The sequence below is a fragment of the Emydura macquarii genome, unplaced genomic scaffold, assembly GCF_026122565.2.
Source record: "Emydura macquarii macquarii isolate MOO-44397 ecotype Brisbane River unplaced genomic scaffold, CSIRO-AGI_Emac_v2 contig_1253, whole genome shotgun sequence".
NCBI lineage: Eukaryota > Metazoa > Chordata > Testudines > Chelidae > Emydura > Emydura macquarii.
Window position 1 is genome coordinate 8,413,119 of NW_027131390.1, and position 15,017 is coordinate 8,428,135.

Consider the following 15,017-nt stretch of genomic DNA (forward strand, 5'->3'; position numbering starts at 1 on the left):
AATCTGAGGAATCTTCTAGAGATTTCCTGAGCCTCTCCTATGGAAGGGAGTAATCCGGTTTCCTCTTCATATAAAGATCAGGAAACTTTATTCCTATGAGCACTTTTCTGTAACTCTCATATTTAATTTAGATTAAGAGCCCAGGAGACTAGTCCCTCACAAAACGCAACTGTCCTTGCTGCGCTCACCCCACACAGCAACCATTTTTGGTATTTCAGCAGCAGGCAAAGATATTAAATAACTTCAAAAAAATGGCAAACAGCCAATCAATATCAAACCCATGATTAGAATCCAGTTTCTTGACTCCCAATGCCTCATTCTAACCATTCGACAGTGTTGGCTTCTGAGGACATAAAAAATAACCTTTGCCACCTGCCTGATGACTATGGGGAAGCCTCTTCAGATGAGATCTGACAGAGCAGCGAGTCACACACATCTGGCAAGAAAGAAATTGACACTTTGCTCCAGGCAGGAAGAAGGCTTTGCAGCAACTGTGATGGCAAAGAAGAATAGCTTCCTGAGGGTCTGGCTCACAGCCATCTGTGAATTACATTTACAGCGAGTGGCTAGACGGAGTTATTTGGGGGAGCGATCCAAACCTGAAATGGCAACAGCCACCTGATTCTCCTGAGCGTGGGATGTAAACCAACAGCAGGAAGAGTCAAGAGGCCAGTTAGATGTGACCTCAACATTAGAGACGGAGGCAGAATTTCCAGCTTTGAACTCTGGCTGAGGCAGGCATTCATGTTTGGCTGGGACTAATCCTGTTGTGCAAATTCCTTTTCCCTTGTGCTAATAGGCACTCAGCATCAATACATACTATATCGTCAAAACGTAAAAAAGAAGCAAGCAATTCACATCCTCTGCATCTGCACAAATGAGCTCCTTTTCAGTTCCAGACTCCGGCTCTCCCTGTGCCGTGTCACTTAGCTAACATAACTTCTGCAACCCTTTATGCTTACGAGTTATCCTTATTCCAACTGACGTCATTGGGACTTTTCAGGTGAATGGATCAAGAGGAGTAGACTCCCAAACAGCATGGTCCTCAGGGCAGAGACTCCTGTCCACTATCTGGCACCCCTACAAAACAGGTGCAAAACTCTGAGCTGGTAGCATTTTACAGTTATTTTGGATTGATGTAAATGACTACAGAAGGTGCAAGGCAGTAGAGAAGATGACCCCGTGTCTCTCTTTTCCCTTTGTAAATGGTCTTGAACACTTGTATCATTATGTGCAGATATTAAACAGAGATGGCCAGATCCAGCAAAAATACTGTTTTTGAACGTTCATTCAAATTCTAAATGGCTGATTTTTTTTCCACGTGCCTCCAGTCTTCATGTCCCCTTTTAATCACACAAACATCTGAGGAACAAACAAACTGTTTGGTTAGAATTGTAGGACTGGAAAGGACCTTGAGAGATCATCTAGTTCAGTCCCCTGCACTTATGGCAGGACTAAGTATTATCTAGACCATCCCTGACAGGTGTTTGTCTACCCTGCTCTTAAAAATATCCAATGGATGGAGATTCCACAACCTCCCTAGGCAATTTATTCCAGTGCTTAACTGGCCTGACAGTTAGGAAGTTTTTCCTAATGTCCAACCTAAACCGCTCTTGTTGCAGTTTAAGCCCATTGCTTCTTGTCCTATCCTCCGAGGTTAAGGAGAACAATTTTTCTCCCTTCTCCTTGTAACAACCTTTATGTACTTGAACTGTTATCATGTCCCCTCTCTCAATGTTCTCCAGCCTAACCAAACCCATTTTTTTCAATCTTCTATCATAGGTCATGTTTTCTAGACCTTTAATAATTTTTGTTGCTCTTCCCTGAACTTTCTCCAATTTGTCCACATCTTTCCTGAAATGTAACACAATAAAATGAGTCATGAAAAAAAAAGGCCTAATCAGCACGAGGTAGAGCAGAAGAATTATTTCTTTGTCTTGCTTATGACACTGCGGCTAATACATCCCAAAAATATGTTAGCTTCTTTTTTTTCTTTCCCCCGCAACAGTGTTACACTGTTGACTCCTGCTTAGCTTGTGATCCTCTATAACTCTCAGATCCCTTTCTGCAGTACTCTTTCCTAGGCAGTTAGTTCCCATTTTGTATGCGTGCAACGGATTGTTCCTTCCTAAGTGGAGCATTTTGCATTTGTCCCTACCTTAAAAAGTTTACCATCTGACTAAGTTTGTGCAGTACACAGCACAATGGAATAATGTCATCTCTTCCATTTGTGTATTTAAAGGTTGGGGTATCTTATTTCAAATGACTATCAAACAGTTAATCTATATGCATAAAAGAAATAAATATTCCTGAATAAAAACTTGTCTCCATCCACTTTTTAAAATGTGGAGTACTTGCCATAACTTTATACCCAGAATTTGAACAATTATGACATCGAAGATTCCTTGTAAGATCTTCGCACAATCCTTTTTTATTTCATTTCTGTTCTGAATGTTCCATCTGCATTGTTGGTAATAACAAAGAATAGCAATTATGGGAAGTTAATGTACACTGAAGTGCCTTAGACTAAATTATTCAATGAATTACAAGACGGCAATAAGCGGGGTATGTGAGGCAAAGTTCTTTAGTAGATGGTAAAAAAGTCATAAATATATGCCAACAGCAGCTTTGGCTAGCTAGTTATTTCTTCTTTTGTATTTAATTTAAACTTCCCCACCCTCTTTTTGGCCAGGTTATGCATTTGTTGCTGGAAGCCCACCAAATACACTACTCTAACTGACTTCAGCAGATTTTCCATACATAGAGAGCAGCACAGGTTGCATTAAGGAAGAGTTTAGGAGGAGGCACCAAGAACTCAGTCTGTAGACACATGGCTGGAATCCTAGCTGAAGTTACAGCACCTCAGTAAATAGTTCTCCAATTAAGAACCAGTTTAGTTTTACAAACATGGAGTCCTTTCATATTACCCAGCCCATGAAAATTGCATCACCTCACAGGATATAGTCCAAATTGTCAGCGGCTGTAAATCACCATTCATCTGCTGACTTAACTGATATATTCCAGCTGAGAATCAGTATGCGAGTATTGTGGTGATGAGAGCTATAAAAAAGGCCTATAAATAAAATATAATGGATGTGACTGGTGAACAAACCCAGGCAGATAAACATGGTATTTAAAACTAAAAGCACCATGCAGTTAGGCTATAACTAACCAATAAATTTTAAGTATCTGCTCCTGTAATGGTCTCAAAACCTCATTTATGCCCTGACTCATTATGAACATCAATAGAAGTAAAGGAGTATCTTGCTTCTTGAGAATATTAAGTTCATCTTCATCTGTTTTTTCTTTTTAATTGTACCCATTCACTTATTTTATCTGACAGTCACCTTATCAGGAGTGAAAGCAAGAGCAGTATTCAGGTAACTCTCTCTAATTAGGTCACATCATGGGAGTTTAATGGTGTGAAATCACAGGAACACTAACTTATGATATGCCAGCTAACAGGAAATGATGAGTTGCCAAACATATCAAGCAAGTCAATTACAAGAGTTATCAGCAGGATAAGTTGGACAAATTACATAGCTGATAAATTTGCAGTACAGGAAGAGGAAGATCCACACATATGACATTAGGTTACTTTTGTCTAGAGTTTTCAAGCAGCATATACTGCTGTGACTAATAGACCTGATCAAAACTTTTCAACTGATTTTTTTTCTGATAAAACATGGGGGTTATCAAAAGTGACATTTTTTTTCCAAGAAAAATGTCAATTTTGCTGATATTTTCCAATTGTTATGGTAATTCTAAACAAAACATTTTGAATCTATACTTCAAAATAGAAATGGAACATTTTGTTTCTGCTGACGATTGACATTTATCATTTTGACATTACCAAATCTAAAGTTTTTGTGCCTTGAAAATATTTGATATTTTGACTTATCCCATTTTGAAATGAAAACAAATGTTGAAATATCACAATGGATGACAATTCAGTTTTTCAACCAGCTCTAGTGATTAATATCGGTCTTACAGAATACACCAACAGATATAGTCCTACTGTGTGTTAGGAGGTACTATTGCTTGGGCACAGTGGGAAATAACCCAAGAAGTGGGTCCAGGGAACTGGTGGGGACACAAACTCCAAGAAGAACCCAAGTGGAAATGTCTTTGGATCTTTCATTTCTCTGCTTTTCCCTTTGTGCCCTGAAGCAGCCTGCCATTCCATTTCCAAATTCTGAGGTTCCCTTGGGTTCTGCAAGAACTTAGGGACCTGACAGTGTGCTTCATAGAAGCCATGCTGCCAGGGTACCTCTAGTGGGGGGATGCTCAAAGACCCTCTTTTAGGGGCTCCTGGGCACGGAAGGAGCTATGGAAAATGAAATATTCCTAGGCTGGGTTTTCTGGGGCAACTTCAGGGGAAAATGATGACCCACCCAGTTACTAGGCCCACGCTCATCCAACTTCAGTTCACTATCCAGGAGGAATTGTGGGATGTAGCCTGATCCTATAATGAATGCCAATTGGTTCTCAACTAATGAGAGGAGTGCACTAGGGTTTGTGTCCCAGAATCAGACACAAGAGTCAAAAATTGACAAGTTGAATATCTTGTAGGGAACCCCGGGGTATATGGCAAAGGCACTCACATGGAGACGGAAATACAACCTTAACTACCTTTATTGATAGAGACAAGAAAGTTCCAAACCACATAAGCAAATAGCAATAATAGAGTTTAGAGAAACCTTAAAGGTTATTCCTTGCATGGCATATGCTCATAGACTTTTATACTCACATCCCTTTATTGGAGATCTGATGGTAAGAAACAAAGAGACAAAGGACCAGCCCTGTCTCCGGCATGCCAAATGGGTCCGATGGTTCAGATCCCCAATATATGAAGGACAGATGATAGATTACAGCACTAAAATATTGAAGGCTGGAGGAAAAGTTCCTTTCAAGGAAAGTGTGGGCCCCTTACAAAATGGGGGAGCCAATCCAGTGACTGATCATGTGGAAAAAGAACAGGTTCAAGACTATTTAGAAAAGCTGGACATGCACAGATCAATGGGGCGAGATGCATCTGAGTGTACTGAGGGAGTTGGCTGATGTGACTGCAGAGCCATTCGCCATTATTTTTGAAAACTCGTGGAGATCCGGGGAGGTCCCAGATGATTGGAAAAAGGCAAATATAGTGCCCATCTTTAAAAACAGGAAGAAGGGGAACTACAGACCAGTCAGCCTCACCCCAGTTCCCATACAAATCATGGAGCAGGTCCTCAAGGAATCCATTTTGAAGCACTTGGAGAAGAGGAAGGTGATCAGGAACAGTCAGCATGGATTCACCCAGGGCAAGATATGCCTGACCAACCTGATTGCCGTGTATGATGAGATAACTGGTTCTGGGGATGTGGGGAAAGCAGTGGATGTGATATACCTTGACTTTAGCAAAGTTTTTGATGTGGTCTCCCACAGTATTTTAATCAGCAAGTTAAAGAAGTATGGGTTGGATGAATGGACTATAAGGTGGACAGAAATCTGGCTACATCATCAGGCTCAATGGATAACGATCAATGGCTTGATGTCTAGTTGGCAGCCAGTATCAAGCGAAGTGCCCCAGGGGTCAGTCCTGGGGCCACTTTTGTTCAACATGTTCATTAATGATCTGGATGATGGGGTGGATTTCACCCTCAACAAGTTCGTGGATGACATTAAGCTGGGGGGAGTGGTAGATACCCTGGAGGGTAGGGAAGGATACAGAGTGACATAGACAAATCGGAGGATTGTGCCAAAAGAAACCTGATGATGTTCAACAAAGACAAGTGCAAAGTCCTGCACTTAGAATGGAAGAATCCCATGCACTGCTATAGACTGGGGACCAACTGGTTAGACAGAAGTTCTGCAGAAAAGGACCTGGAGGTTGCAGTGGACAAGAAGCTGGATATGAGTCAACAGTGTGACCTTGTTGCCAAGAAGGCTAACAGTATGTTGGTTACATTAATAGAAGCATTGCCAGCAGATCGAGGGAAGTCATTATTCCCTTCTATTCAGCACTGGAGGGGCCACATCTAGAGTATTGTGTCCAGTTTTGGGGCCCCCAATACAGAAAGGATGTGGAGAGATTGGAGATAATCCAGTGGAGGGTAATGCAAATGATTAGGGGGCTGGGCATATGACTTATGAAGAGAGGTGAGGGAACTGGGCTTATTTAGTCTTCAGAAGAGAAGAATGAGGGAGGATTTGATAGCGGCTTTCAACTACCTGAAAGGAGGTTCCAAAGAGGATGGAGCTAGGCTGTTCTCATTGGTGGCAGATGATAGAACAAGGAGCAATGGTCTCCAGTTGCAGTGGGGGAGGTCTACATTGGATATTAGGAAAATCTTTTTCACTAGCAGTGTAGTGAAGCACTGGAATGGGTTACCTAAAGAGGCGGTGGAATCTCCATCCTTAGCGTTTTCAAGACCCAGCTTGACAAAGCCCTGGCTGGGATGACTTAGTTGGGGTTGGTCCTTCTTTGAGCAGGGGGTTGGATTAGATGACCCCCTAAGGTCTCTTCCAACCCTAATCTATGATTCTATATATGGGCTCTTGCTTATATAAGGCCTGGGAACCACCATGAATATTTGTACTAATACCCAACTTCCTCACCCTCATAATATTGGGGTGCCTTTCCCTGAAAGGCTATCATATTAATCCCTATTGACTCATTATCATATTGCTAAAGCAAATTTGTGGTTAGACATCTGCCAACAATCCTATCCTAAAATATCCAAGCTTAGTATCATTTCAGTATTCCTCCAGTTGCCTAGTCTCATTTTATACCAACTTTTCTTTTAAGCAAGCTCTTCCCAGTTCCCCCATATCTGGGGTGATCATTGGTCCACTTTATCTATGCTAAAAGTCACAGGCCTATGCTTCCACTTATGCTAACTTGATTAAGACAATGTCTTACAGGATACATGCCCATAGCTTCCTTGTGTAAAATCAGCTAAGCTGGCCCTAAGGGCAACAAATGTGGGAGGGTTATGACAAGATGCAACACGTGGCTGAAGAAGACAGGGAGGACAGTGTAACAGTAAGAGGATAATGGTGTTTCATTGCAGGTGGTAGTCCCACCTGACCACCCGCATAGCTATTGTCTGTGGGCAGTGTTCTGTAGACAAAGCCTACAGCAGCAAAAAGCCACTTCTAGTCCTTGGTCTCCTTTACTACACTGATGCTCTGGCCCATATACTGTGCATACACATTTTTCTGCTCTGGTATTTTTCCTTAACTTTTGAAACTACTTAAGCCATCCATGTACACTGAGTGCTCAATCAGTAGCATCTATTTTCACTATGGTTGCCATTTTCAAAGGAAGGAGGGGGGTTGTGTATCTTATTCCCATTGAATTTGGGAGCCTCACACCCTTTGAAACCTTTGAAAATCCCAGCCTAAATCTACTGTATCTCTTATCAATAATCTGAACTTTAAAAAACTTTGACCATCTAGAAGACTGAAGCACTCATCTTAAATTTCCCATGAATGATTGAAATCCTTACTTAACATTTACCCCATTAACTTCAATTCTGCTACTGATAGTTACTACAGTAAAGTTATTCTGAATTTAAGCCACTGTAACTTAGAGTGTAAGGGGGAGTATTTTTGAGTTTGCTTTCATATTATTTGTCCTTTTAAAGAGAAGAGAACATAGGATTACACAGCCATAATAGACAAATTTTGAAATGCGACTCAAAATCTGGTCTACCGAGTATATCCCTTTTGCATACAGCATGTAATATTAATGTATTTCTATCCTATTAGCTCTTGAATTTTCTTTCAGGGCTAAAGATTAATTCAAAATCAGCAGGCAAGCAAAAAATAAAACAAGTAAAAAAGTTGGACCCTGCCCAGCCCCCTCAAAAATAAAAAAATAAAAATCCCAGCCTGCCTTAGTTTAATTAATGGTTAATCAATCAATTGTAATAGACTGTTAAAGAATCTTGCAGGGCAACAGGCTACTTATAACCATGCATATAACCTTTAACTGATGTACTTAAAATTTTCTATAATATATACTATTCATATCTGTAATGTGCTTATAATATTTATTAATCCTTTATGAACATTTATAAATGGATCCTTAATATAAAGTTGGGCCAGGACATATGTATTACATTACATATGTATTAATTTAACTCAGACATGCACAAGTAGACAAAACAAGCAGTGTACTGAACTTCATAGAATGTAAAATGCCCAAACAAGTTGTTCTGGGGAATCTGTGAATTTCTGTGAATTTGGGAATAAATATATGAATCATTCAGTGACTATTAGCATAAGTGTGTGTATTCTGTTCTATGTGTGAACTACACACTAACAGTTCATACCTATCCCTTTCCTGGAGTTTGGCTTTACTGGTAACTCAAATAGCAATATGCAAATATAACTGAGCGTAAACTTTAAACCCAAACTTGGCTACTCCTACGTCTTTTCCCTATAAACTTATCACTTGCAGACTAGAGTTTTCTCTTCCCAGAAAGATTGATCAACCTTTCTTACATCTTTATCCTGTAGCCTCCAGCTTTTCTAAAGGCTTTGGTGACTACGACCACTATTGGTAGAACAGAATGCTGGAAAGTGGAGTCCCTTTAGAAACAAGGGCAACTGAACTTTGACATATCTAGACAGAGGTTTGGTCTCACTTTATGGCAAAGATCTGACAGAGGTGGGGGGCATTAGATGAAGTTTTCAATAACCCTTAATGATTTTAGAGGACTGGTGTTTTCAATGGGACTTATTCTCTTAAATAATGTAGGCTTTTTTGAAAATCTTAATTTATACATAGTGGTTGGCCTCTCTCTATTTTATAACTCAGCCTCAGAAATAAAGTGATGATGGAGTCACAGGAACTGAGACAAAGTGCTGCTCGGAGAAGCACATGGTTTACCGGACAAGTGATTTTGTCTGCTGATGCTAATTCAGATACTTCTTTAAATAAAACTAAGTCATTTCTAAAAGGTTTGTTTGGAAAATTCTATTGTACAAGAGTTCTCTGCAGATACATATATTTTCTTTTCTTTCCCACTGAACACAATGGCATAGCAAAAGATTCATTTGTAACAGTTCTGCCAAAGAAGAAAACAAATAATAAATGGTTAAACCTCTGGATGCCATGGACACCTGGTGTCCATGTACTGCATTCATTTGAGAAAGGGAAGGAGCAAGGGCCTGAGGATTTACACACACACACACACACACACACACACACACACACACACACACACGAGAAATTCTGAAATGTATAGCTGCTTCATGGTTCGGTTGCTCACTCATTCACTCAGTCATCAACTCAGTGTTCAATTTAGGAAGTACATTTCATTTTGAAATGAATGTCAGAGTGTTACGGGACAGCTCCAATTTCCACTTTCAGTTGGATCAGAATCTTAAACATTTATTCCATCTACTTGCTCAGTTTTCTGTAGACACAAGTCTATTCTCATATACAGTAGTGTAAAGAAGTAAATTAAGTGTAGTTACACCTGAGTAAAACTCAGTGCAAGATCAGAATCAGACACTATATTTTGTAATGTAGAACCTTATGCTTCTGTGATGGATGTGGTCAATGGTTGTAGGTCGTGGGGTTAATATGCTTCCAAGATGTATATACACACACACACACAGAGCAACAATGAAAATGATCACAATAGGCTAACAGGAAATGTTGATACAAAGCTGAATAGATCAGTGGCTATCATTTGTGATTTTTAAGTCATAATGTTTTGATTCCTGGATAACTTATTGGTAATCATTTTGATTTCTAGGAAACTCATTAATTTTATAGAAAGAGAAGATGCTACCGAGAGTCTACACATTATGGATGTGTAACTCAGTTTCGACAAAATAAGAATGACCCAAAACTTTGACATTCAAGCTATTCTCGGATAACTTACCGAGTATTTTTTTTCAAGTTCATGTGCTTCCTTGCTTGTTGCTTGAACAGAAGCTCAGAACCACATGAACAATACTTTGTCCAAATCTATATTAATTGACAGCACAATAAGTTTCTGGACAGAGAGCATCCCTGTATCCAACATGCTGGATTACAGGTTTTAGATTGGATATGGAGCAGAGTGCCTGACCATGTGAGATTCAATGCCCTCATTTCTCATTGCAGGCAATAAGGTTCAGATCCTCAGAGGTATTTAGGCTCCTAATGTCTATTGAAATCAATGGGAGTTAAAAGCCTAAATACTTTGAGGATCTGGGCCCAAGAGCTGGGGCATGCTCAGTACCTTGCAGAACTAGGCTCCAAATTTGTCTCCAAATGGCAGATCATGTCATCATTCAAATCACATTTTCTATCTCTATTTTTAGATGAGAAAAGATGTGTTTCCTCAGTGAGTATCCATACAATGGAACAGGAGTTAACTAATCAGAGGCTGAGCAGGAGGCATCTGTAACAAAAAATGGTTGGAAAATAGCAATTTGGTGGCATACACTGGGTGAAATCCGAGCCCCATTGTCATCAGTGGTAAAAATCCCTTGGACTTTATCTGCCCATTGGTGTCAGGTAATAATCTGAAAATGATGGTAATTTATCCTCCATGTACAATATAAATACCAACAAATATTTCAGATTCATTAAAGTACAAGCAGGAGCTTGAACAAACCAACCAGTCAGTCAATTTAAAACGTGTAGAGTTAGGACACTCCCAGCATACCAAAGGAAGAAAAAAAAACAGTGTAAATGAAAATAATATCAACAGTATAAATATTAGGTCACAGCCTCAGATGATGGAAATCAGGGTCACGCAAGTGAAGTCAATGGAACAACACCCTGTTTACGCCAGCTGAAAATCTGGCTCCTAGTTTTACAGATGGAAAATTGATTAATTTTGTCATTCTAATGTCTTCAAAGTTATAAATGATGATCAAATTCATGATTACCTATTGTACTAAAATACTTTCCCTTATGCCAACAGAATACAGATGGCCAGGTAAATTAGTGTAGACTAAAGTTACTTTTGGGAAATAAATCTTTGCATATGACATCATATGATGGATTATCCCATTTACGATCACAAATCCATTTAACAATGGTCACCAAACCTCTGCTACACCAAGCTTCCTCTAGCCCTAATGACCCATTCCAAACCTGACTTCTGACAGATTGCTCACATAATGGATGTATATGCAATCCATCTGAATATATATCCAAACCAAAAAAAACCTCCTTTTTCCTGTATCAACAGAAAGCCTCAGTTTAAGTGTGTATGAGTTATGTATGAGCCACAGGCATACAGGTTTTTTTTTTTTAATTAATATAGCATAGGATAGATTCTCCTCTCACCGTAGATTTTAACTTTGTGTAATTATGGGTTTCTGTTGCGTTACTCCTCCAGAATTCACAAAAAGAAAATGGAGGCCCAGAGACCTAGAGAAAATATCTTATGCATATTTGATAATCAAGAGGTCCAAGAATACTGCTTCTCATGTAGACCTAATATTTGTTGTACTACACTTTATGACCAATTGTTAGCTAAATTATACAAACACACCTTCACATACTCACCCTTTGTTGTGAAACAGTTAACGTTGCTACATGTACAGCATACGACACAAAACCACTAAAAGCAAGGAAATTAAAAATTAAGCCACCCAACAGTATATACATGCTACTCCTTCACCCACAGGCACATGCCTTATCATTATCATAACTACTATCCACCACACACTCCACAACCTTAATTTTATACTCCTTAGGGTGCCAGCCATCCAGTCAGCTTTAAAGAAAGGTCCTACCCTCCTGCAATAATCCTTATGCTAGTATCAGAACCTCACATTCCAGTGAAAAAGAGGGTGAGAATTCCAAAGAGTGTATTTTGAAATGAACAATACGTAAAGCCTTGAAAATTACAGGACAAAATGAGATCATATTTGTGAATGAACTTGCTGCATTCTCCCTCAAAACCAGCAGTCTACTCTAAGTTTGACAGAATTTTAAAATGTTCCTAGTTAATTCACTGCTGCTAAGATGAAATCTTGTCTTCAGTAACGATGAGTGCAGCCTATGGATCTCATCAGTATGAATTTCATGCTGATAGATTTACCTGACTAGGGATTGGGTTTCCATGGTTTTCTGACGAGGTGAACAATATTAATTTTATGAAACCAGCTGTTTTCCTATGAAAAATTGATTTTCCCCATGAAGGTGAAATTAGAAGTTGTCTCTGATCATTTTCCTCATAAGTACCGTAGCAATAAACACGGCAACATTTTTAATTACTTTTGGGTCATGAAAGTTTTTCATTTTAGAATCTCATTTCTATTTAATCGATAGATCACCTTAATGGTACCTCCAATAATGACAGAATAAGAGGAGCTACTGTATTTCCTTAGAAAATAAGCACTTACTGAAGTGTGTAATTAGCTCTTACTCATTGTAGTCCTAGTTCCAAAAATACACAGTGTACTACAACATACAATATATAATAATCTAGCAGTTCATTTAGTTATTAATTCAGTATTGTTTATGCCAGAGGTTCCCAAACTGGGGGTGGGCCCCTTTGCAGAGGAGAGTGGAATGTAATGGGGGGAGGAGGAGCAGGAAGTAGCTTTAGGGGGAGGGGGAAAAAAGCTTACTGTGCACATTTTACCCATAGTAATGAATAACTGACAATGTTGATTCTTCCAGACATATCAGGTCCTCAGATGGCACTATGAATATTGATGGATATCTGTTAAGCTTGCAGAGCATTATGCAAAGTTGTTGCCATCTGTACGTTAATCCATTTGCTATGAAGCAGTGTACACATTGCATTGTGAACATCAGCCACAATCGCAGTTTTTCCTTTTGCTCTTATTACAATGGATCGTTGACTGTATTTGAATCAATGCCTTACTGGTTTTAATATTAATGAGTTGCATGTTGATTTTTTTAAATCAGTACAAGTACATGTGCAACAGAGGGTGCATAAACTACTACACAGAAAGAAGGGGGGCATGATCAAATAAGTTTGAGAACCACCGGTTTACGCCATTGTGTCTGAAAGAGTGAAAATTTGCTTTGATCCATGGTAACATGTTAAACATACATGTAAAAACAAATTCAGTTAAGGGTTTACATTAACATGCTCATGTGTGTGCAAAACAGACACTTGAACTATGGATTAGAGCTGGGCAGAATTTGGCTGGGGGAAAAACAAAACAAAACACTTTTCACCCAAAAATGCAGATTGAGATAGACAAACTTTTCATGAATGTGTCAATTTCTGTGAATTACTTCAGTCAGAAAAAAAGAAACAATGGAATGTTGAAATGAACCATTTCCCAAATTAAACATTTTGGTTTTTCAAGATGACTTCACAGGGAAACTTAGGTAAAATTCACAAAACTGAGGAGGAGGTGGCAGCGGTCTTATACCCAACAGTATGGGAAATCACATCCCTGTTCTTTATGAGACACAACCTCAGGTCTCTCGCCTCCCATACGAGTGCTTTAACCAACAGGTTCTAGGGTGAGAATCATTCAATCTCTCCTGTTGAAGTAGTTCCACAATATTCATTGCAGCAAGGACCGGAATACAGGTGTCTCCCTCCCAGGTGAGTGCCCTAGCCCCCAGGCTAAGAGTCAATCTCACTCTTTCTGGCCCAATGAATATTTATACAAAGTGGAACAGCTTCAAAACGGGAGAGACTGAACAAGCTCCACGCCAGAATGCCCGGGTAGTTAAGGCACAACCTGATTCCAGTCCCTGCTCCAGAGCAAGGGTTTAAACCTGGGTCTCCAATCCAGCAGGTGAGTACCCTACCTGCCATGTTATTATGTATGAGAGTTGCACAAACGTCCTCTTCCTCCGTTTTATGAATCTAGCCCTGTGTTTCCCAACGTCCTTCGCTTTTATTCAAATACAGTTTCAAATGCTAGAAATCCAATGAAATGTTTCATTTCAGGTCAAACAAAATATTTAGTTTGATTTTTTCCTTGTTTCGATTCACCAAAAATTCCAAAATGATGCAATTTTGGGATGACCTGAAACAATTCCCCTCTCAGTTTTTTGAAACTGCCAACAAGCAAAACAAAACCCCCTCATTTATTTGCCCAGCTCTACTCAGGTTACTGTATCGGTTTTGAACTAACATCTCTGTGTACTACATACACCAGAATAAGAACAAGAAACAAGACACACACTGACTTGCCTCCACTAGAATATTGGGTTGCTGGTAAATGAACCCCTAGTAGTGGAGTACAGGGAGGCCACATAAACAGCGACTGGTGCATTGTGGGACATAGTGGCCAGGTCTGTTTGTCATAGAGTATGCCAGCAATTGCTATTCAACCTGGCACTGGGCCAGCAATCAATGACACAATAGAAGACTGAGTAGTTAGCCTAGCCTGAAGCAACTCCAGTCCATGCAGTGGTTTTAATACTGTGTGCTGTCAGGGGAGCTTGTGCATGTGCATATGATGTGTGGTACAAGCCTATTAGTGAGTCTGTCATGGTGAGTCTGCCAAATTCCTCTCTAGTAGACAGGGCCTTTTTGAGCAAGAGTATTGGAGACTATGAAGCCATGCAAAATTATTCAGACCAGCTGTTTCTGTAATTGTGGTAGATTAGGAACATTTACAGTGCTGGATTAAAGTTAGAAGAGGACGTGCGGCTCATACAGATCAGGATACATTTTTTCTTAGATCCAACTCGTGTTCAGCTGCTAAATAATGTAACTGTTATCGGGCAGGTGACGCACAGCAGGTGCCGTCCCCGTGTAGCGGGTATCTACTGAACTGCCAAACATTTAACAGAATCAGGTAAATTAGATGTGGGGAAAGTCTAAAGAGGTTAGCCAAGGCAGGATCATTTCCAGTAGCTTACTTCCTAGTGCTTTGTGCAGGTCAGCTTTCCATGTATCAAATGGTATTGAAAAAACACGTACTGAAAAAACAGACCACACTCCACTAGACCTCCCACCATGAGGAAGATTTTCCTGGAAGGCTGGAAGGAGGAATGCGGAAGCAAAAGGATTAAAGGTCTTTAAAATTTTTGCTTTCACATAAATTCCGCAAGGATAATGGCTATTATTATA